This window comes from Arachis hypogaea, chromosome 12 (genome assembly GCF_003086295.3).
Source record: "Arachis hypogaea cultivar Tifrunner chromosome 12, arahy.Tifrunner.gnm2.J5K5, whole genome shotgun sequence".
Classification (NCBI taxonomy): Eukaryota; Viridiplantae; Streptophyta; class Magnoliopsida; order Fabales; family Fabaceae; genus Arachis; species Arachis hypogaea.
The window spans coordinates 18,727,426-18,749,889 of record NC_092047.1 but is presented as its reverse complement, the minus strand read 5'-3'; positions in this window follow the sequence as shown (position 1 = coordinate 18,749,889).

The following is a 22,464-nucleotide window of genomic DNA, read 5'->3' as shown; positions in this document are numbered from 1 at the left end:
TTACACACTTACACTATATATTATTGGGATAAATCATTTTCAGGGGTTTGGAAATTCCGTAAAATTCAATTCATAATTTTAGTGTTTAAAACAAAAATAATTAAATTAATTTTAATGGAATTTAATTTATTTTTTTAATTAATTTCAACTCAAATAAATTTGATATAAAATTTTATTTTATTAAAATTTTATTTAAAATTTAAAATATCTAAAATATCTTTATAATTTGATTATTTCTTTTATTTTTTTATTCACTTTTTTTAAACACTTTCTGTCTTTTTAATACACATTCTTTTTTTTTGTTTTCTCAACACTTTCATTCTCTTTTCTTTATTTTTTATTCAACTAACTTAATATATATATTTTTTTAAAAAAGGCTACTGTGTAGAAGTAAAAAATATAACTAACTTAGTATTTTTTTTTTAAAAGGTCTATTATATAGAACTAAAAAAATATCCACACACAGTATAAATTATCTACAACGTCTAACTATTTTAAATAAAGTTGTGTCAATCATAACGCTAACAAAAAGTGACATAATTTTATTTTTTTAATGACATTAATTAGTTACTAATTTATTATAATTTGTTATTAATATCTATTTTTTTTACTTGCTATATTATTAGACTACTCAACAATTTAGTTTTTGATAGTTTATATTTTTTAATTGTTGAGTTTATTATTGGAATCAACTACGAAAAATCATTTAATTTTTTCAATTAACATTATTTTTAAAATTAATATTTTTAGATTAATCCAATTTTTTTAAGAGACGAACAAATTTTAGTTGAAAAATATAATCTTTTTAATTATTTAATTTATTTTATATAATTTAATAAATAAATATATTTATTATTTAAATATAATATTATTATAAAGTATAAAATTGTTTATTGTGAAACTTTAATTTCTTTTAAAAGAAATATTTCAAATACTTGAATTTAATTCAATGATGTAATTTTACCCATTTATTCAAAATAAAATTCAATTCAATTTCATTAAATTCAATTATATACCATTAAAATCTTCAATCAGGCCGTTAATTATACCTTGAATAAATATTTTTTTTAAGAGGAGCTTGTAATTAAAAAAATGCTATAGGTACAAATCTTTTGTTTGAATTAAATTTAACTAAATTAAATGATAAGATTTAGACGAGTAAAGTAATGAGAATATTTTTTTTTGTTAATATTAGACTAATTTAATTGACAAAAAAAACTTATACATGTAATATTAAAAAAAAATACAAAAAATTTTAAATGTTTACAATATATTCCAAAAATTATAAAAATAGTTGAAAGAAATGTAGTTTGTATAATTAAAATTTTAAAAAGTAAAATATATTTTTTATTTGTAATATTTTTAAAATTTTTTAAAATTATTCTTAATATTTTAATTTTATCCTTAACCTTTAAAATAAATTTAAATTTTATTCTTATGGTTAATTTTTGTAGTAATCAACTAATATTAAATTATTTTTTTAATTTTACCCAAATTTTTATCTTCTACCTCAATTCCATCTCTACTCACTCTAACTCACTCCTAAATTGCACTAATTAATTTGAATATGGAAGGAAAGAACGTGTTAGACTCGCGTATGGGGAGGAGGGGTGCTTCACCTCGTTGTGGGATTAGAAGAAGAAGAACTCGGACCCTGCGAGTTGTGAATTACCAGAACAAGAAAAACGGAGGGTCCGAATTCCATGTTTCAGATTTCAAATTCCATCAGCTGCAAATCGGACCATGCGATTTGTGAAGCAAAATTTCATGACCAAAGAACTCGCATGGTCCGAGTTGTGTACTCTGAGTTTTTTTAATTTTTTTTAACTCCGATTTGTGTACTCTAAATTTTTTTCAACTTTTAAACACAAATCGGAGAGTCCGATTTGTGTACTCCCACAATTTTAAAAAACACCAACAATTCCCATGTTAAATAATATCACTCATTTTACTTCCATATCAACATTTTTTAGCCCCTAAATTGAGTAAATTCTACCTCCATCACTGTGAACAACGACATTTTCTGCACAAAATGCTTTCTCTTTCTCTATTTTTTTTATATTATTGATTCAAGTTCCAAATTCATCAATCATAAAAAAACTTTACCAAAGGGAAATGATTCACCCGTCATTGCCCATCATCTCCGACCAACTATCTTTCTTTCCAGCCACCGTCCTCATCCTCATCGTTGTTCTCACGCCAGAAGACTGGGCAGTCCTTGGCTCTTTGCATACCTCATTTATGCTCATCCTCGTCCAACAACCCCTTGTCGCACTACCGCCAATTCAAGGAGTAGCTTCCTCTCAGGAGACGGCAACCACATGCTCCAGTCTTCAACTGTAACAATTTCCATTGCTACATCCGGCTCATTCATTTCACATGATCCTCGATGTGTTTGGGGAGTAGTCAACTCAGAAAAGAGGAAAAAAATAGAACAACAGTAGAAGATGAAAAGACAAGAACAAAAGATGCAACAAATAAGTTGTTGAATAGACGAGATTATTGAATCGTTGCCATCAATCAAGTTGGAATGGTGGTGGTGAATTGGTGGCGGTGGAGGAAAATAGTAGCAACGATAATGAGGAAGATGGCTAGAGAGTTGAAGAGGATGAAAAGGATTCGGTGAGAACGTCCGTGAGTTTTATTGACAAAAGAATTTGGAGTGCTCAAAATAAATACTAATAAATTAAAATGAAATGCAGATAAATTCTGTTAGAATTGTATAACTAGACAGTTAGTTAGTATTAGTAATGTAGTGAAATTCTATTAGAGGAATTTAATTATTTAATTTTTTATTTTTTTCTTTTTGTAACTATATATAGTGTTCAACATTTCTTATATTGTTATAAATTTAGCTCTTTTCTTTTTTTAATTCTCACTTTCCTTCTCTTAATTTGTTGTTACTCAGTGTAGAACTGCAATTCATTTTTCTTTAGCAATCATATTTTGGTAATGTTTTATATGGTACGAGAGCTTGCTAAATCTATGGGAAACAATCACGACAAAAGCTTGAATCCAAATAGCGAATCTGAAGTCGATGCGGATTTTGAAAGGTTTACGACATTTATGAAGCAATTCTCTCAATTTCAAGCGCAATTCAACAACTCACCTTTAGCGATGCTCATATAAGATCCTTTGAGCCCTTATTTCTTGAATCCAGCAGAAAGTCCAGGAACAGCGCTCATTCCTCTCCAACTCACACCTCAGAATTATTATTAGTGTTTTCATGATATGTGGAGGGCTCTCAAATCTAAGAACAAAGTAAAATTTCTTGATGGATCAATAATCAAACCAGCGGAGCATGAACTGAAGTATGAAGCGTGGGATCGATGCAACAATTTTCTCGTTTATTGGATCAATCTGTCTCTTATTCCAGAAGTTGTAAAAAGTGTCATGTGGATCACTTAAGCTGCGGAACTATGGAAGGACTTCAAGAATCGATACTCTCATGGTGATGTTTTCAGAGTTGCTGCTTTGAAAGAAGAGTTATACGCTGCTAAATAAGATAATCTCTCTATTACTTCCTATTTTGCATAATTAAAGTCAATTTGGAAAGAATTTTAAAGTCTTAGAGTCATTCGTAGCTGTATATCTTGCTCAGATAATTGTACTTGTGGATTGAAAGTTGTTAGAGAATATGCTTCAGAAAAATTTGTTATGAAATTTCTGAGAGGATAAAACGAGCAGTATGCTGGTGTGAGGTCTCAGATCATGTTATTGAGACATCTTCCAAATAAAGATACTATTTTGGTTATGCTAACACGACAGGAATGACAGCTATCTATTGATTTATTGGACAACAAAATTGTAGCAAATGCTTTTGATGTACACCAATCCTCAGGAAGAACTCAGTCTACTTTCTCCAAAGAAAAAGAGAGAGAAAAGTCCAATTCTACCACAGGCAAAGGCAGTCACTCGCAGAAAACCTTTGGAAAAGATTACACATTTAAGCAATGTACCTATTGTAACCAAATTGGACATTTAATTGACAATTGTTACAAGAAAAATGGGTTTTTAGCACACTGGAAACAGAAAACAGCTAATCATATTAACACCAAAAGTGAAATTGAAGGTTCAGGTGTTGATATGGCTGATTCTAGTCATGAGAAAAGGAATAATGAAGTTCAGCTTGCTCTAACTCAAGACCAAAGGGATAACTTAATGGCTTTATTGCAGCAATCATCCATCACAGCTTCAAGTAATGTCAACCATATCACTTCTTCTGCCACTTTAACTACCCTAAAAGGTAGACACATTCTTAGTGCTTCATGTTTTTTTACAAATTCTTGGATTCTTGACAGTGGTACCACTGATCATGCTTGCTTCATCCAAAATTTTTTTAAAACTTTCATGCATATTAAACCAGTTTTAGTAAATCTATCTGATGGGTCGAAAACAACTACAAACATTTGTGGAACTGTGTAGTTGACAGCAAATTTGATTTTTATCAATGTTCTTTTCATACCTCACTTCAAATATAATTTAATTTCTGTTTCAAAACTTACAAAATCATTGCATCATGAAGCCAGATTCACTAATTCTTCCTATGAGATACATGAGCTTCCATCTTTGAGGATGATTGGCCAATCTAAAGTCATTGGTGATCTTTATGTGATTGAAGCAACACCTCAACAATTGTTTTGTGCCTCTGTTAAAGCTTTCTCTACCTCACTCAGTATACAGCAAAATTAGGATTTAGGATCTCTTTGGCATGCCAAATTAGGCCATTTTCCTCATAATAGGATGATTACATTAAAACAATAATTTTCATTCATAGAATGCATTAATTCTCCTCATGTTTGTAATTCTTGCCATTATGCAAGACAAAAGAAGCTTCCATTTGCTATTAGTAATACAAAATTAGAAAACATATTTGATTTATTGTATATGGATATATGGGGACTACTTTCAATCATTTCCAGATCTGGACACAATTATTTTCTTATCATTGTAGAGAATAAAACTAGATTCACATGGACATACTGCATGAAATTAAAATAAAAAACCAGAAAATTGATTCGGGATTTTATTCAATTAGTTCAAACTCAATTCGGTATAAATGTTAAACGAATTCGAAGCGACAATGTCCTTGAATTTAAAATGGATTCTTATTACCTTTCAAAAGGAATCGTTTATGAAACCTCTTGTGTTGAGACTCCACAACAAAATGATTTTGTGAAAAGGAAACATAAACACATATTGAATATAGCATGAGCACTTCTTTTTCACTCAAATGTGCCCAAATATTTTTGGCAATATGTAGTGCAATATTCAGTACATATCATGAACCTAGTGCTGCTCTCAAAAATCAAACTCTTTATGAAGCATTGTTTAGTTCAAAACCAGATTTAATGCATTTAAAGGTGTTTGGTTGTTTAATCTTCGCATGCACACTTACTAATGGAAGACAAAAATTAGATTCAAAGTCTAGAAAGTGTGTTTTCTTGATTTATAAGCCTGGAACCAAAGGGAGTATACTCTTGGATTTAAAAACTAGGGAAATCTTTCTCTCTCGAAATACTGAATTTTATGAATTGGTTCTACCTTTTAAACAATCTTTGTCCACTGAAACTATCATTGATAATCCAACACTTTCACCAATTGAACAAAATACTAATTCTGGTTCTCATTCACATATGGATCTTTTTCTTATTTTTCATGATTTGGACCATTTTGAATTTGTTTTACCTATTGCATCAACTGCAGCTTCTAATGATCAACTTCAAACCTTCACACCTATATCATCATATAAAACTAATTCACCTTTGCATGATTTGAACATCTTAGAGACAGCTGCATCACCATCTCATTTGTATAATTATCATGATTCTGACCCTGTGGATTTACCTAATGCATCTCATCTTAGTTCTGCTATTGAAGTTCCAAATCCTGCCAATGTTTTTGAGTTGAAAAGATCAACACGGACAAGAAACCAACCCTCGTATTTGCGAGACTATCACTGCTTTGTAGTAAATTCGCATAGAAATTCCAAGCACGCTGCTATTGCATCCTCAACATGTAAGTATCCTATATCCCATCCTTTTCTCTTAAACACCTGGCCTATACTCTTGCACTCATGAATTACCCTGACCTGAGATATTATTCTGAGACTATCATGCATGATTGTTGGAGGAAGGATATTAATGCAGAACTGGAAGCTCTTGAATTAAACACGACCTGGATCATTACAGCATTGCCTCCTGGCAAGAATGCAGTTGGCTGCAAATGGATTTTTTGTACTAAATTCAATCATGATGGCACTATTGAGAGACACAAAGCCAGGCTATTTGCACAAGAATTCACACAAATTACAGGTGTGGATTACATTTATGCCTTTAGCCTGGTAGTGAAGATGAGCACTGTGAGAGTACTTCTCGCAGTGGCTGCTGCCAAAGGTTGGTATCTACACCAACTTGATGTAAATACAGCCTTTCTTCATGGGATCTACATGAAGAGGTTTATATGAAGCTGCCTAAGGGATTAAAGTATTCAGACCCAAGTTTGGTATACAAGCTTAATAAGTCATTGTATGGCTTGAAGCAAGCAAGCCGCCAATGGAATATTAAACTATCTGCTACTCTCACAGAATTGGAATTTTATCAATCAGATAATGATCATTCTTTATTCACCAAGTCTGTTCTAATAAAATTCACAGCTATCCTTGTCTATGTTGATGATCTTGTTCTGGCTGGGAATGACTTGGATGAAATCAATTCTGTTAAAAGCTTCTTGGACAGCAGGTTTAAAATCAAGGATCTTGGGATTTTAAATTCTTTATTGGGATGGAGGTAGCAAGGAGCAAAGATGGAATTGCTCTCTATCAAAGGAAGTATGCGCTGGATCCAATCAATGATTGTGGTCTGTTGGGTGCAAAACCGGCAGCAACACCCATGGAATACACTACCTCATTGTCTAGGGATCAAGAGACACCTCTATTTGATGCATCAGTATATCGTAGACTGGTTTGAAGGCTGCTTTACTTGACAAATACCAGACCTGATCTGAGTTATTCAGTTGGGTGCCTATCTCGGTTCATGAATTTTCTGATTGATGTGCACTTGAAGGCTGCTCATTGTGTGATTTGGTATCTCAAGCCATCTCAAGCTGCTGGACTTTTTTTCTCTTCTCAGAATTCTTTCACCCTCTCAGGATTTAATGATTTAGATTGGGAAGCTTGTAAAGACACAAGAAAATCTATAACTGGTTATTGTTTCTTCCTTGATTCCACATTGATATATTGGAAGAGCAAGAAACAAGTTACAGTCTCTCAATCATCCTCTGAAGCAGAATATCGTGCCTTGGCCAATGGCACTTGTGAGCTTCTTTGGCTATTGAAATTGCTGCATGAATTACATATTCATCCTCCTTTTTCTGTGGACATTTACTGTGACAATAAATCTACCTTGTACATTACATCGAACCCAGTTTTTCATGAGAGAACCAAGCATGTAGAAATAGATTGTCATGTTGCTCGAAACAAATTTAAAGAGGGTGTTACAAATTTGAAACACATTGCTTCTTTTGATCAACCTGCTAACATTTTCACTAAATCCCTAGCCCCAGGACCTTTCACTTACCTTTTGTCCAAGCTACAATTACTTCATCTACATAAACCAAGTACTTCCAGCTTGTGGGCAATGAAATAAATACTAATACTGATAAATTAAAATAAAATACAGATGAATTCTATTAGAATTGTATAGTTAGCAGAAAAATTGGTTAGCATTAGTAGTGTAGTGGAATTCTATTAGAGAAAGAGTAGTAAAATTCTGTTAGAAGAATTAATTATTTAATTTTTTATTTTCTTCTTTTTTAACTATATATAGTGTACAACATTCCTTATATTGCTATGAATGTTCATTCAATTCAATTATTGAATATTCATCCTTCTCTCTCCTTCCTTACTCAATTCTCAATCTCCTTCTCTTAATTTGCTATTACCAGCAGAGCTGCAATTCATTTTTTTAGTATCATATTCTGGTACTGTTTTACCGTGCTTGCAGACAGTGAGTGAATCAAGAATTAAACTAATAAATGCCAATAAACTAAAAACAAAAATTAAAGAGATTAAAGGAAATTATATGAAAAAGCTAAAAAAAAGAGAAAATGTAGGTTCAGAATTGATGGTGGTGGAAGCAGTAGTGAGTAAAAAATAGAGATTGAATTAAGATTGAAGATATAAACAAAGATAAATTTAAAAAAAATTTAGTTATTAGTTGAATGTCAAAATAACCATAAGAATAAAATTAAAATTTATTTTAAATATTAAAAATAATTTTAAAATTTTTTTAAAAATATTAAGAATAAAAAAATATACTTTACTCATTTTTAAATTATACTAATCTTTTCTTAAAATGTTTATATCCTATTCTTATATTTATTTTATTTATGATTTCTACAATGTATTTAGTTTCATTTTTTAAGTTAAGAATGAGACTCGAACCTGAGATCTTTAGATGAGTATGGAAAGACTATGTCATTTGAACTATAGCTCGGTTGGCATATTTAGTTTCATTGTATTTTATAATAATTACATTTGTTATTATTATTATTATTATTATAACAAGGTGAATTATATGGTAAAAATGTAAGTTTACAGATCTTTTCTTTTATTGGATGAAAAATAGATTAAAAAAACTAGGACCCACATGTTGAACATCAATAAAATAATAAAAAATAACTATAAAAAGAATTTATACTCTCTCTACAACTTCAATCTGTATAGCAGAGTACCCCATATAACAATATATAACAATATAATGAATATATAATGTTAATCCAGTAATACATGGAGTTTGGTGTCCAATTTTTTATTTCCTATTTGAACCTTACTCACATACTTCAAAACTATTTTGCAGTTACTTTTTTGACTGACAGTTACAAAAACTTTACACATAACTTCTGTTCAATTTTTTACTCCCACAATCTCCTTTTTTTTTTCACATTTGTCGGATTTTCCTTATTTATCTTTTGAACGCTTTTCCGTACGAAATAATTATTTAAATAAGTTTTTATGACGTCTTAAACTAGATAACGACTATGCCAAAAGATTGATTTTAAGTGTCATATATGAAATGAGAAAAAGAATAATTAGAAGCCAACAAGTATTTAATCAGTGGTAATAAATAATTTTTTTATGGGTCTTATTTGTTTAGTTTTATGTTAATTTTCGTGTTGTTCTGAGTATGTCTGTGAATACAACAATACTGTATTCTAATGGTTTGACCAACAGTTAGCCTCATTCTAATTATTTATTTTTTTATTTTTTATTTTTTATAATTTCATCCATTCTTGCTGCTTCTCTTTTGACAGCTTGATGCACTTTGTTGTATTTTTCTTGCTGCCATTCTTTTTTACCTTCAACACCTTCGATTACATCGCCCTCATCGTTAAAAAATTCATCTAGTTTTATAATAACTTTTCAAATTACGCGCTCCTTCTCCTTCTCTATTTCCTTCTCCTCATCCTTGTCTTTCTTCTTTTTCTTCTTCTTCTAAATTCGCACAGGTTCTTCTTCTTCTGCGTGCGCGAAGAAGAAGAACCTCCGTGCGAGAATTTGAAAGAAGAAGAAGGACGACGATGAGGAGGAGAAAATGGAGAAATAGAAGGAGAAGACGAAGAAGAAGAAGTTGCGTTATTGAAATGCGTGTGTGATACATGGTGTGATGAAAGTGGTTTTTATTGAGTTTGGGCCAACTTGGTTACTAAAAACACTTGGATGTGTAGCTGGACTGTAACCCAATATTGTTTCAACCTTCATGATTACTTTTTTTTATCTTTCTTCTTCTATTTCATGAGTCATGTAATATTATTTTTCTGATATATTTTTTATTTTTTAAATTATTTTATTTTATTAGGATTTTTAGTTTATTTTATTGAATTTTTTTACCTTGTAAACTTTAGGATTTAAAATTTTTTAGTTTATACAATTCCAACCATGTGATTAAAGAGTGGTTTAAGAAATAGATTTGAATTTGGATAACTTATTGAGTGCAAATGAAATAAACATATTGAAATATAATAAACAGAATCGTTATAGTTAACTCATCTCTAATTTTTTTGTGTGGGATTACGTACTCCTCATCTAGCGCCCGACGCTCTGTTAGGGTTTCACTGCGCCGCCTCCATGGTTACACCTTTCTTTGTCTTTTCTTCGTCAAACTCTTTTCCATCTTCTTCTACTTTCTTTTCTTAATTTCTTTTCCACTTAGCTCCCTAATTTTCGTTTTCTCTCCCAATTCATTCCTCTTTTAATTCATTCTATTTTCTAATTCACTCATTCCATATATCTTATGTCTCTTTGGAATCATTGAATACCAATTCTGATTTTCTCTACACCATGAGCAACAAATCAGAGACTCAGAATCCTCATATAATTGCTATGACGGTGGAGGGTGCCAGCCTTCAAGTGGCACCCAAAGAAATATGAAACTGCTCTCGTAGAATTGTCGGGGTTTGGGGAGACCCCTGACAATCCATAATCTTAAAGGGATTTGCAAATCCTACTCCCCCGAGGTTGGTTTTATTTGTGAAACAAAAAATCAATCTCGACAAGTTGAAGAAAAATTAAGATCTTGTGGTTTCAAGGAATGGTTTATTGTAGATCCGGATGGATTATCAGGGGGTTTGGCAATGGCATGGAGGGATGGTTGCACTGTTCAGATTTTACAGCATGGTAGATTTTTCATTGCGGCATCAGTTCTGACAGCTGGTTCTAATGATCCCTATGGTGTTCTAGGTGTTTATCTCAGTTCAAATGATCAACATAGAATGACTCAATTTGTTGAATTAACTTCAGTCACCCAATAGTTCGATGGTAAGGTTGTGTTAATGGGGGATTTTAATGCCAATTTCTAATCAATTGGAGAAAGAAGGTGGGGGTGCTAAATCTCCTTCTTCTATTGAAACCTTTAATAGTTTTATTGATGATAATTGCCTGATTGATATTGGTATGGTCGGAAGACCATTCACTTGGTCAAATAGACGGAGGGGGTGATGAGTTGATACAGGAAAGACAGGACCGATTCCTGGTAGGAGTTGATTGGCAGCAACTCTATCCCAATGCAACGATTCTTAGACTGTCAGAATTAGGCTCGGATCATGCCCCTCTTCTCCTAGACTCTAATCCGAGAACTGAGAGATCTAAACGTCGATTCAAATTCCAAGAAAGATGGTGTTCCAACGATGAAATAAGGCATATTGTTAGAGAGGTTTGGCATGAACAGATTGATGGTTCAGCCATGTATATCCTAGCTCAAAAAATAAAGCGTTGTCGGCATAAGATTGTCAGATGGCAGCAAGAACACAGATCTAATTCGAAGGTGGAGATTGATTTACTACAGTCGGAATTAGAGGAACTTCGTTTAGCAGAAATTCATGGAGGTGACATCATTTCAGAAATAGAGGACAAACTTGAAAAAGCATTGCAAAATGAGAAATCTTATTGGAAAGATAAGTCTAGAGTCAAATGGCTCAAATCTGGTGATCAGAATACAGCTTTCTTCCATCAAAAATTTAGAAACCGAACCCGAAGGAATAGAATTTGGCAACTAACTAGCAATGATGGTGAAGTGGCTACTTCAAATGCTGGTATTGCTTCTGTGGCTGAATCTTATTTCAAGGACATCTTTTCCTCCACTTGTCATGAGAACCCTGAACCTCTGTTTATTAATTTTGAACCTAAGGTTACAGCTCACATGAATCGTAGGCTTCAAAGACCAGTGACTATGGAGGAAGTGAAACGCGCAACATTTAGCATTCATCCTCAAAGTGCTCCAGGAGATGATGGTATGACAGCAAAATTTTTTCAAAGCTTCTGGAACATACTTAGTGGTGATGTGTTTCGAGCAGTTAAGAGCTTTTTTTCTGGGGGCAGAATCTTGAAGGGTTTTAACCACACTCAGATCTGTCTTATTCCCAAGATTTCTGATGCTAAAGATATGACTCAGGTAAGACCAATAAGCCTATCTTCAGTCTTTTACAAGATTATCTCCAAAGTATTTGTACATAGGCTTTAGGGTATGATGAATAGACTAATTAGTCCTATGCAGAGTGCTTTTATTAAAGGCAGATTAATCTATGATAATATCTTAATTGCTCACGAGTGTATGCATTACTTGAAGAACAAAAAAAGGGGTCTCGAAAATGAAATGGCGCTAAAATTAGATATGAGTAAGGCATATGATAGGGTGGAATGGCACTTTCTTTGGTTTATATTGGAGAAGTTTGGTTTTGACTCCCGATGGATCATGTGGATTCGAGAATTAGTGACAACTGTTTCTTATTCTGTTATTGTGGAAGGACAACCTTATGGTTTCTTCAAACCAAATAGAGGTATTCGACAAGGAGATCCTCTATCCCCCTATCTTTTTCTTTTTTGTGCAGAAGGTCTCTCCTTCTTGCTACACAAGGCAGAACAAAACAGACTAATTCAGGGTCTTCAGATACATAGGCGATGTCCCAAGGTCAACCACCTCCTGTTTGCTGATGATTCCATTTTATTCTGTAAGGCTAATCCTGAAGCATGTTCAAATATCCTGCATTTATTGAATTCTTATGAAAGCATCAGTGGCCAGAGGGTAAATCTTAATAAATCTGCTGTATTCTTTAGCCACAACACTCCGTCCACTACTCGTACACTACTGGCTAACTCTATGAATATTAATCATATTGGGGCTCAGGATAAATACCTTGGTTTGCCTTCTACAGTCTCTAAATCGAAAAAGGCTTCTTTTAGTATGATCAAAGAAAAGGTTCGGAAAAGAATCCAAGGGTGGAAGCGCAATCTTCTTTCGTCAGGTGGTAGACACGTATTGCTTAAGGCAGTGGGAGAAGCTATTCCTATTTATACATTGTCTTGCTTCAAGTTGCCTGATGGTTTAATTTTGGAAATTCACTCTCTACTTTCTCAGTTCTGGTGGGGACAAAAAGGTTCTGAAAGGAGGATGGCTTGGATTAGCTGGGACACTATGACTCGCCCACGAAAAAAAGGAGGCCTTGGATTTAAAGATCTCAGAATCCAAAATCTGGCGCTTTTAGGCAAACAGTTTTGGCGACTTGTTAACACAGCCTACTTCCTTATTATCCAAAATCTTAAGCGGTAAATACTTTAGCAATGGTAATGCTATAACGGCAGAAATTGGAGTCTTACTTTCTTGGGGATGGAGGAGCATACTGGAAGGCCGAAAGATTGTTGAAAAAGGTCTTAATTAGGCTGTGGGTACTGGTGAGAATATCTGAACCTTTGAGGATCCTTGGCTGCCTCCTCCGTATCCTTTAATGATTTCTGACATGCCAAATAGACAGGCTATTTCTGAGTTGGTTCCAAGAGTTAAAGATCTAATTACTGAAGATAGAAATTGGAATCAGAATCTCATTCAAGAATTATTTCCCCAAGACGTTGCAAACAGGATTTTGTCAGTTAAAATTCAGCAGAGTAGGGACAAATTGCAATGGGATTTGAACAAATCCAAGCAATATGATACAGCTTCAGGTTACAGAATTGGCTATTTATTTTACCATCCACCTCTGGAGCTTTGCCCTAATTATATGCAGAAGAAAAAACCGTGGATTGATTTATGGAAGTTGAACTTGCCTCACAAAATTAAGCTATTTATCTGGAAAGCTCTCCATGGCCGACTTCCGGTGCTTGCTCAGATTCATCACTGCATCCCATCTATATCACCAATATGCCCTTGCTGTCATGAAGCAACGGAAACAGTCACTCATTATTTGATCGATTGCTCTAGAATTAAAGACGTATGGTCTCAGAGTTATCTTCGTGACTGTCTTCCCCCTCAGAGTTCTAACGACTTTTGGACATGGTGGACTGCATCAACAGAGATACTTAACCCGTTGAAGAATGCTGACCGTAATCCTCAATTGCTTGCCATCATTTGCTGGAACTGCTGGAAAGCTCGCAACCAGTTGATTTTTGAAGGTTCTACTTCTATGCCGTCTGCCATTCTAGCAAGCTCTGTCAAGTTGCTTCGTGAAATCCAAAGAACTCCCAGTTTAGGTCGTCATCTCCATGAGACAAGCTCTTAGTTGCATTCAATTTGATTTATCATTATTTCTTCTTTAAGATTTTTCTTCGTTTTTCGACCACGCACCGTTGGATGAATACCTTCAGTGTAGTGTTTTTGGGAAATCCCCACCTTTTATTATGTTGTTCTGCTTTTGGACATCTTTGTATTTCATTTTTTAATAATTAATGAAATATAACCTATTATCTTTAGAAAAAAAAATAATAAACAGAATCGTTAATTCAACATTTATTAATGAATAACTATTATAAGAAAAAATAAATAACAAAAGAGGATATAAAATTCTATCTTTATTCTGTAGTACAAAGATAATATACAATATAAAAAATCATAATGTTCTTGTTCATAACAACAGGTTTTTTCTAAGATCTTTATGTGTATTGTGTTTTATTTTAAGGGTTAAGTACGATTTAAATCCCTAAGGTATAGATAAAAAAAAATTTTTCGTTCCTAACTTTTTTTTTTGCATACAAAATTGTCCCTAAGATTTAACTTGGTTTTAAAATCGTTCTTACCTTAGGGACCAAAATCGTACGAAAATGGCAGCCAAAGCGGAGGCAGAGGTGGATTGAGGATAGCTTCTTTTTCTTCTTCCATTTCCCTTTCTTCTTCCCTTCTCCTTTCATAGGAGCAGAAACACTCTATTTCTCTTTTTTTATTTTATAATTATTTTTAAGAGTAATTTAGTAAAAAATTTTAATATTTAAGTAAAAATGACGATTTTATATGCAAAAAAAGATTGGGGATGAAAAAATTTTTTGGCCTATACCTTAGAGACCAAAATCGTACTTAACCCTTATTTTAATTTTTTTAAAAGAACATCATTTAACTTTACTTTTTAACTTTTATGATAAATAAAAAGATGTGACCTTTTATGCATTAGTTAATTTAAAAATACTTATTATAGAAAAAATAATATTATTTAACTTAATTTTTAATTTTTAGAATAAATAAAAAAATGTGATTTTTTATACATTAGATAATTTAAAAAATATTATTTTAAAGAAAGTTAAAATATTCAAATTTTAAAAAAAATTAATAATAAAATTGAGTTTTTTAAAATGAGAGAGAGAAGAAAGAGATATTAAACTAATCACAAAGAATCACCACTATCAACTATTAAATTTGAATAATATCAAGTGGGGATTAAAAAGCAAACCAGAATTATGAATTTAAAATTTTTTTATCTCTCTTTATATAATGTTTCACTTTAAATAACCATTTTTTTGGAGAGTATTCAAATGACAAACAAAATAGTAAGAAGATTCACATTAGATTATAAAAACTAATGCCATCCTTATAGTATAATTGCATAATTTTAAAATATGTAAAATAAAATAATAAAGTATAATTTAATTAATATACACAATAAAACAAACTTAAAATATTTATATAGTAACAATCTAATATGAAAATAATAATAGCCTTCTGTTCTAAGATACTATATTAAATTATGACTTAGATATTTTTTATCCATTAAAATTATGCATAAAAATAAAAAAATAATTTGAATATAAATTTTTAGTCATGCTTCAATTAAATAATATTGAAAAATAAATAAATAATATATATAATATTTAATTTATAACTTTGTAAATATTTATCTTGATTTTGTTACAAATAATTTTTTTAATATCTTATTTAATTTAAATTTATAAATTTTATACGTAAAAGTTAAATAATTTATAAATTTTTTATATTTATTATTAAATATTTTTTATTCTTATTAAATTATTTCATTAAATTTATAACTTTAAAATAAAATATAAAAATTTTTCCGAGGATTACCTGAAATCGGATTGCTTTGAGCTTGAACATGAGATCCAAATGCCTTTGACTGATTTGTCTGACGTCTTTTCCAATGAATTCGTCCGAGTTGTTTGTGAGCAGAGGTGGCGGGTGGTACCTGCAAGAAACTTTGATGCTTAAGTTAGCAAGGATTTTAGGCAACTTTTTAGTAGATTGGGTTCGAAAAATACCTGAGAGTGTCAAGGCATTTATAAGTGTAAATGTAGAGTTAATAAACACTTTTTAGGATTTGTTTCACCTTTGATGGTGGGTTGTCGTTTCTTTTTATCTAGGGAGGTTGTTGAGATCCCTTTCTAGATTAATAGAAAATATTGAGAGAGTAGTTAATTACTTATTTAGATAAGTAGAGTTAAGTTCACGTCATCGTGTTTGACCTCTATTAAAGTCGGACGGATGTTGGTTTGGACGGATATTGATCTGTCATTTCCTTTTATTATTATTATTATTATTATTATTATTATTATTATTATTATTATTATTATATAAGAGAAAAATCTAGATAAAAACTATTTATGTGTAGCTATATTCCTTCTATGAAGTCACCCAAAAAAATATCCCTTCTATAAGGTGGTCAAAAGCTAAGGAAATAAATTTGGACCATAAAAAAATATATGATTGGTAATTTAACAATTCCGCTAGGAAATCAATAGGGGTATAGCCAATAACAAGCCAACAAACATGTTTAAACCACATTTTATATTAATTAATTGTTATTAATGATTGATTATTTAAATTTTATTTTTTTTAAAATATAAAATTAATGATTATTAATTACTTTTTCTTACTCTAATTCACCTTTTACCATTTATAACGTAAACAATAATTTCTCTTTAAAAAAAGGTCTAAACTCTAAAAAAAAAACAAAACATAAGATAAAGAATTATCCAAATTCTAAGAAAAAAAACATAGAAAACATAGGGAAAAATTTATCCAAAACAAATAAAAAGAATCATCCGAAATTTAGGAAAAAGAAACATGAAAAACTAGTTAAAAGAATCATTCAAAACCAAATAGGAGGAAGAGAAGAAGAAGAGTCATAGGATGACCGGTGACGACATCTTAGACTGCATTACGAGGAGGAAGCCACGGAGGCCGCGCATCGCGAGTGGAGGAGTCATCATGGATCGGAGTAGTTGATTGCGCGTCACGAATGGAGGCCCGATAATGGCTGTGTCGCAACGGACAGGGGCCGCGGTGGTGCAAATGCATCGAAACGGTGGGCGGCGGCGTCGACGAAAGAAGGACGATGACCGGACGCGAGGTAGAGGCCGCACAACGCGACGAAAGACGCGATGGTGATTAGAGGGCGGCGGCGAAAACTGCGTGGAGACGGCGGGTTTGTGGAGGGAGAGATTTGACTGTTTCTAAGTGAATAGAAAAGGATTAAGTTTTTTATGGATTGTTTTTATTGTGTATTATAAATGTGATTAGGATAAATGTAGAAAGAATCTTTTTTGAATTTTGAATTTTGATTTTTAAATTTTTATTTATTTATAAAATTTAAATTATAATAGAGTTAGCTTATATTGATTTGTAAGGGAGTTGTTTTCCTATACATTTCCGTAATTTAATTTGCTCAATATTTTGTTTAAGTAAAGCCAGAATTCAAATGTATATAGCAACTTATTAAACGACAAATAAATTCTTAAATGTAGTTTCAAAGTCTGTCTTTTTTCTCATTCATTTCTTCGTCCTGTTTCTTTGAACCTATTCCACCTTGATAATGAAAAGAATTCTGCTAAGGAACCAAGAGTGGGATCAGCCAGCTTTTGACAACATCCTTTGGACGGGACCCCAAAGTCCAATTTACCAAAAATCATCCCTTAAATTACTTGGTTGTAAACCCTAATTTTTCAAATTTCACCGTTTCACCCCAACACCTTCTACTCCCACCGGTTCTCACCCTCCACCTCAAAGCCATCGTACATCTTGTCCCACGGTGGCGCATCAGCAAGCATGAACACCATCCTCTACGGCGGTGCATCCCCAGCGACGGCACACCCTCCCAACGACGACGGTGCATTCTCAGCGGCTCTCTTCCAGAGGTTTCAGTTGCGTCTCCGCCATGCATGCAACAACAACTATCTGCGTCAACCAATTCTCCATTGTCTGATACGCTCAACGCCGCCACATGAAGGCCATCCCTGCTTGCTGGAGGCGTGGACAGGTCTCCTTCAGTTCAGTTGCCGGCTTCAGTTCTACAAGCATTCTCAAACGGGTGTAATAGGTAAGTGGATGGTTCTTACTTGATTTTGTGAATGTACATGTTTAACTAGGTGTGTTCTACGGCAAATTAAATTTTGATGAATTGCTGAATGTTGTTCTCTAAATTGCTTAATTTTAGTGAGTTGATGCAATTGGAACTTGGATGTTGCTAAAAGTAGGGATTGGAAGTTGCAATTGTTAGAGTTTCAAAGTTCCTATTTGTAATTGTTAGAGATTGGAAGTTGCTTTATCTTTAGGAGTTGGATTTTGCTGAGTTGCATGTGTGTGGAGATTCGATTGTGTAGTTTTTTTAAATTGGACTGTTTTTTTTACTACAAAATTCCGTTTGTTTCCCATTAACAAGGTTGGATGTTGTTTATTTTAAATGTTGGTGTCTTCGATGGTGTTCAAATTTAGGCGATTAATTACTACTTAGTTTACTCTACATGTACATGCTCAAATGTAATGTATTCGATATGCGTGGTTTGCAATTTAAATAGAAAAACACAAAGGGTTTAGTTATCTATACATGGTGAAACAGAGCCATTTTATATACAAATTTTCTATTTATATATTGCTGATCATATTAAACAGATGTTCATTTTAGCGTGTATGTGGATGGTTCTTGATTGATTTTGTAAATGTACATCATCAATTAGGGTGTGTTATACGGAGGATTAAATTTTGATGAATTGCTTTATCTTGTTCTTAAAATTGATTTATTTTGGTGAGTCGATGCAATTGGAACTTAGATGTTGCTGAAATTAAGGAAAAGAAAGTTGCAATTATTAGAGTTTCGATATTGCTGTTTGCAATTGGTAGGAATTGAAAGCTGCTTTACTTTTGGCGTTAGACGACCATCCTGTACGCCGCAACCAGCCCTGAAAGAAACTTAAGGAAGTGAGAAACCCCCTTCACAGCACCGATCACAAAGACCATGTTGTAGCGTGCGGGGTTACTTACGAAAAATACCTAGAAATATCATGATTTTGTATCCGTTTGAGACACTTGTGATATTAAAGTATTTACTTTTTTAGGCCATACACAACATGTTTTTGTGCAGATAGCTGCTTGGTTTTGGCAACATCCACGTGGATGTTGCTCCTATTATGCAGCAGGATGTTCCTTTACCCGACTAAAAGGATGTTTCTGAATATATGTTCCTTTACCCTTCTAAATGGATGTTTCTGAATATATGTTCCGAGTTTATATGTGTTAATTAGCAGAGGATGCCTCTATTTCTTTAGGTAGTGAATGTATTTTCTGTTTTTCAATATTCCTCGGCAGGTTTCTTGGTGTTTGTACATTGTTTTTTTGCCAAGATATAAGTGAATTTTTGTTTGGTTAATCAGGAGCATCTTTCATCTTCAAACTAAATGAAGTTTCTTTATATATTTTACTAGTTTTCTTGTGTTGCAGTTGTGGATATATCTAGTTCTTTAAGCATTGTATGACCTATTATGTAATCAACTTGACAGGTTTCTTTGTGTAGATACCAGTTTGTTAATGCCAATATCTACATGGATGTTGCTTTTGCTAGGAATCAGGATGTTCTTTTACCTTACTTAATAGATGTTTCTACATATATGTTCCGAGTTTATTTGTGTTAAATAGTAGGGATGCCTCTATTTTCTTTAGGAAGTGAATGTCTTTTTTGTTCTCCAATATTTCTCGGCAGGTTTCTTAGTGTTTGTACCTTGTTTTTTTAGCCAAGATATAAGTAGTTTTTTATTCTGTTAAGCAGCAGCATCTTTCATTTTCAGACTAAATGGATGTTTCTTCATATATTATCCTAGTTTTCTTGTGTTGCAGTTGTGGATGACTGTATTTGTTTAAGAATTGCATGACCTTTTTTTTAAAATCCTACTCGACATGTTTCTCTGTGTAGATATCTGATTGTTTTTGAAAAGATCTAAGTGGATGTTATTTCTATCAAGCATCCAGATATTTTTTTCATACTAAATTGATGTTACTTTAACAGAAACCATGTGAATGACAAATAAAAAAAGTTTATCCTACATAAGTAACGATAAATTTGTCATCATGCTAAGATGAAATGAAAGGAATCATAATATTCATTCAACTTATTCATACAATTTGCAACACTGTAGAATCAGGAATTCATCATGACAAAAAATAAAACAAGAACCCTATATTTTGTAAGAGGGGTGAGGCTACATCGTTTAGAAAATTGTTATATCATTACTATACAACTAGCTAAACAAAGAACAATTTTCTATCTGCTACACTTGAATCACGTCTTTTTCACTTCATCCGGTTCATCAACTACTTCAAATTCCTTGTCTATCAATTCAAATTCATCAATCATCTTAAAGTAGACTTTCTATTTTTTAATGTAATCTTGCAGCTCAGAATCCTTGAGCGTATCTTTTGATGATGTGATACATTGCTTCTACAAAAAGCAAAAATGAAGAATAAATGGAGCTGTTGTGATTTCTTAACAACTCAGCTTCTTTAATTTTTTGATCTTCCTCTTATTAAATTAAAAAACATAAGCATAGTTTGAATGTAATTAACCAAGTTGCCTACTTACTATAACACATGCAAGGCACCATACCTCAGGGGAACCAAGAGCAATACCCATCAAAATCAATCATTTTTCTAGAGGGACACATCAATAATGAATGAGTTAATTGTTTGCCAAATTTGTTCTTTCAAACATCTTCATAGGTTTAGAATCCCCTACAAGATACATATATCACAGACCAACAAACTATTTAATAATTTCCATACAAGCTACAAGCACCTCAACCAAAATGCATAATATGGAGAACATAATTGAATTAGTAGAAAATTCATGTAGAATAAAAAGAAATATCTAGATAAAAAGCAAATGAAACATCCACCAAAACAAAAATAACCCATAAATTAAAACACATAACAACTAGAACAAATCTTTAGGAACTTGGTTTTGTCTTTGTGCTTATGTCACAATGTAAGAGCAGAGTATAATTCTTATGCTCCGCATATGTCCTCAACTAGTGAAAAGCTATGGTGCTCTCAAATTCTAACTCTTTGGATTCTCATAAAGGAAAATATATAATGATAACTAGACACCAACCAGAAACTAGTAAACAAAGGTAAATATATAAGTAGCCAAAATATGAATACGTAAATCTTCATAATTTTATTTCATAGAGGCAATTCAAGTGAATTTAAGGAGTATATGAACCATAACAAGAATAAGAAGCCACATAAGTTTTCCTTCCTTTTTTTTCTTACACCTTTAATTTTTTTTAATGGAATAGAACAAGATCATAGTATGCAGAAAAATAAAACTTAGAAGCAGTAGCTTAATAATTTTTCAGCCACATGTACATATAAAAATAACATAAAAAAAATATACAAAAAAACAAGCTTGAACAAATAACTCAATTAACACACTGCTAACATTAGATTTTAATGAAAATAAGGATGTCAATGTTTTAATTATAATCATCCAAATGCTTAAGAATTTTCTATGCAATAGCTTTCTTTAAACAAGGAACTATCTTATTACATTGTATAGTAAGTTGATAATTAATTTAAACTAAGAAAGACTGATACCACCGTATAATTTCTAACCAAAACATTACTTTCCTTGTTATCCTACTTAATTTCAAGTATCAAAGCCCAACAATGTATCTAGCATGAATCAATACAATAGAAGTTTCCAATAATATCCAAGGAAGAATTTACCATCCCTTCTAGGATGACCAAATCTGCATCACTGGCAAGGTAAGAAAGATCTTGTGACACTCTTGTAAGATCAATGACCTGCAATCCATTGATTGAAGGAAGAGACAACAACAAAATCATTACAAAAATTTGATGATCTGATATCATATATCCAATCAAAGTAATATAATTTTCAAAACTAAATAGCATTGTTTATTTTCTTACAAGTAAATCATTGTTGGAGTTAGCAATTAAAAGATTTAAAATTTTAGGTACTACATGGTGTTGATGTGTGGAATTTTCAAGAATGATGGCATGCCTAAATCTTCATCAGTAACAACATAACACAAAAATATCAAAATTAACAATAAAAAAGCAATTGAATTTTAAATTAAATTGCAGGAGAAATATGGAAATCAGAAAAAAAAAACTAAGAATATAAAGTGGTTCACCGAAAAGAAAGTAGAAAGGATTAAGAAGGTGGAAACGAAAGGGAGATGAAGGGCGCTGCAGTGATCGGCGTCGCTTTGAATCGCGGGGGGAGAGGGGCTACGGTGGTCAGGCGACGCTGCTACGACTTGCGAGGGAGATCAGAGGTCGATGGGGTGGTCGGTGGCGCTGCTGCCAACGCGAGAGAGAGGGGCTGTGGTGGTCGTCTTTATTGTTGTGAATCGTGGAGTTGAGGGGCTACGATGTTCACGCGAGAGCTCCCTCCAACGGCGACATG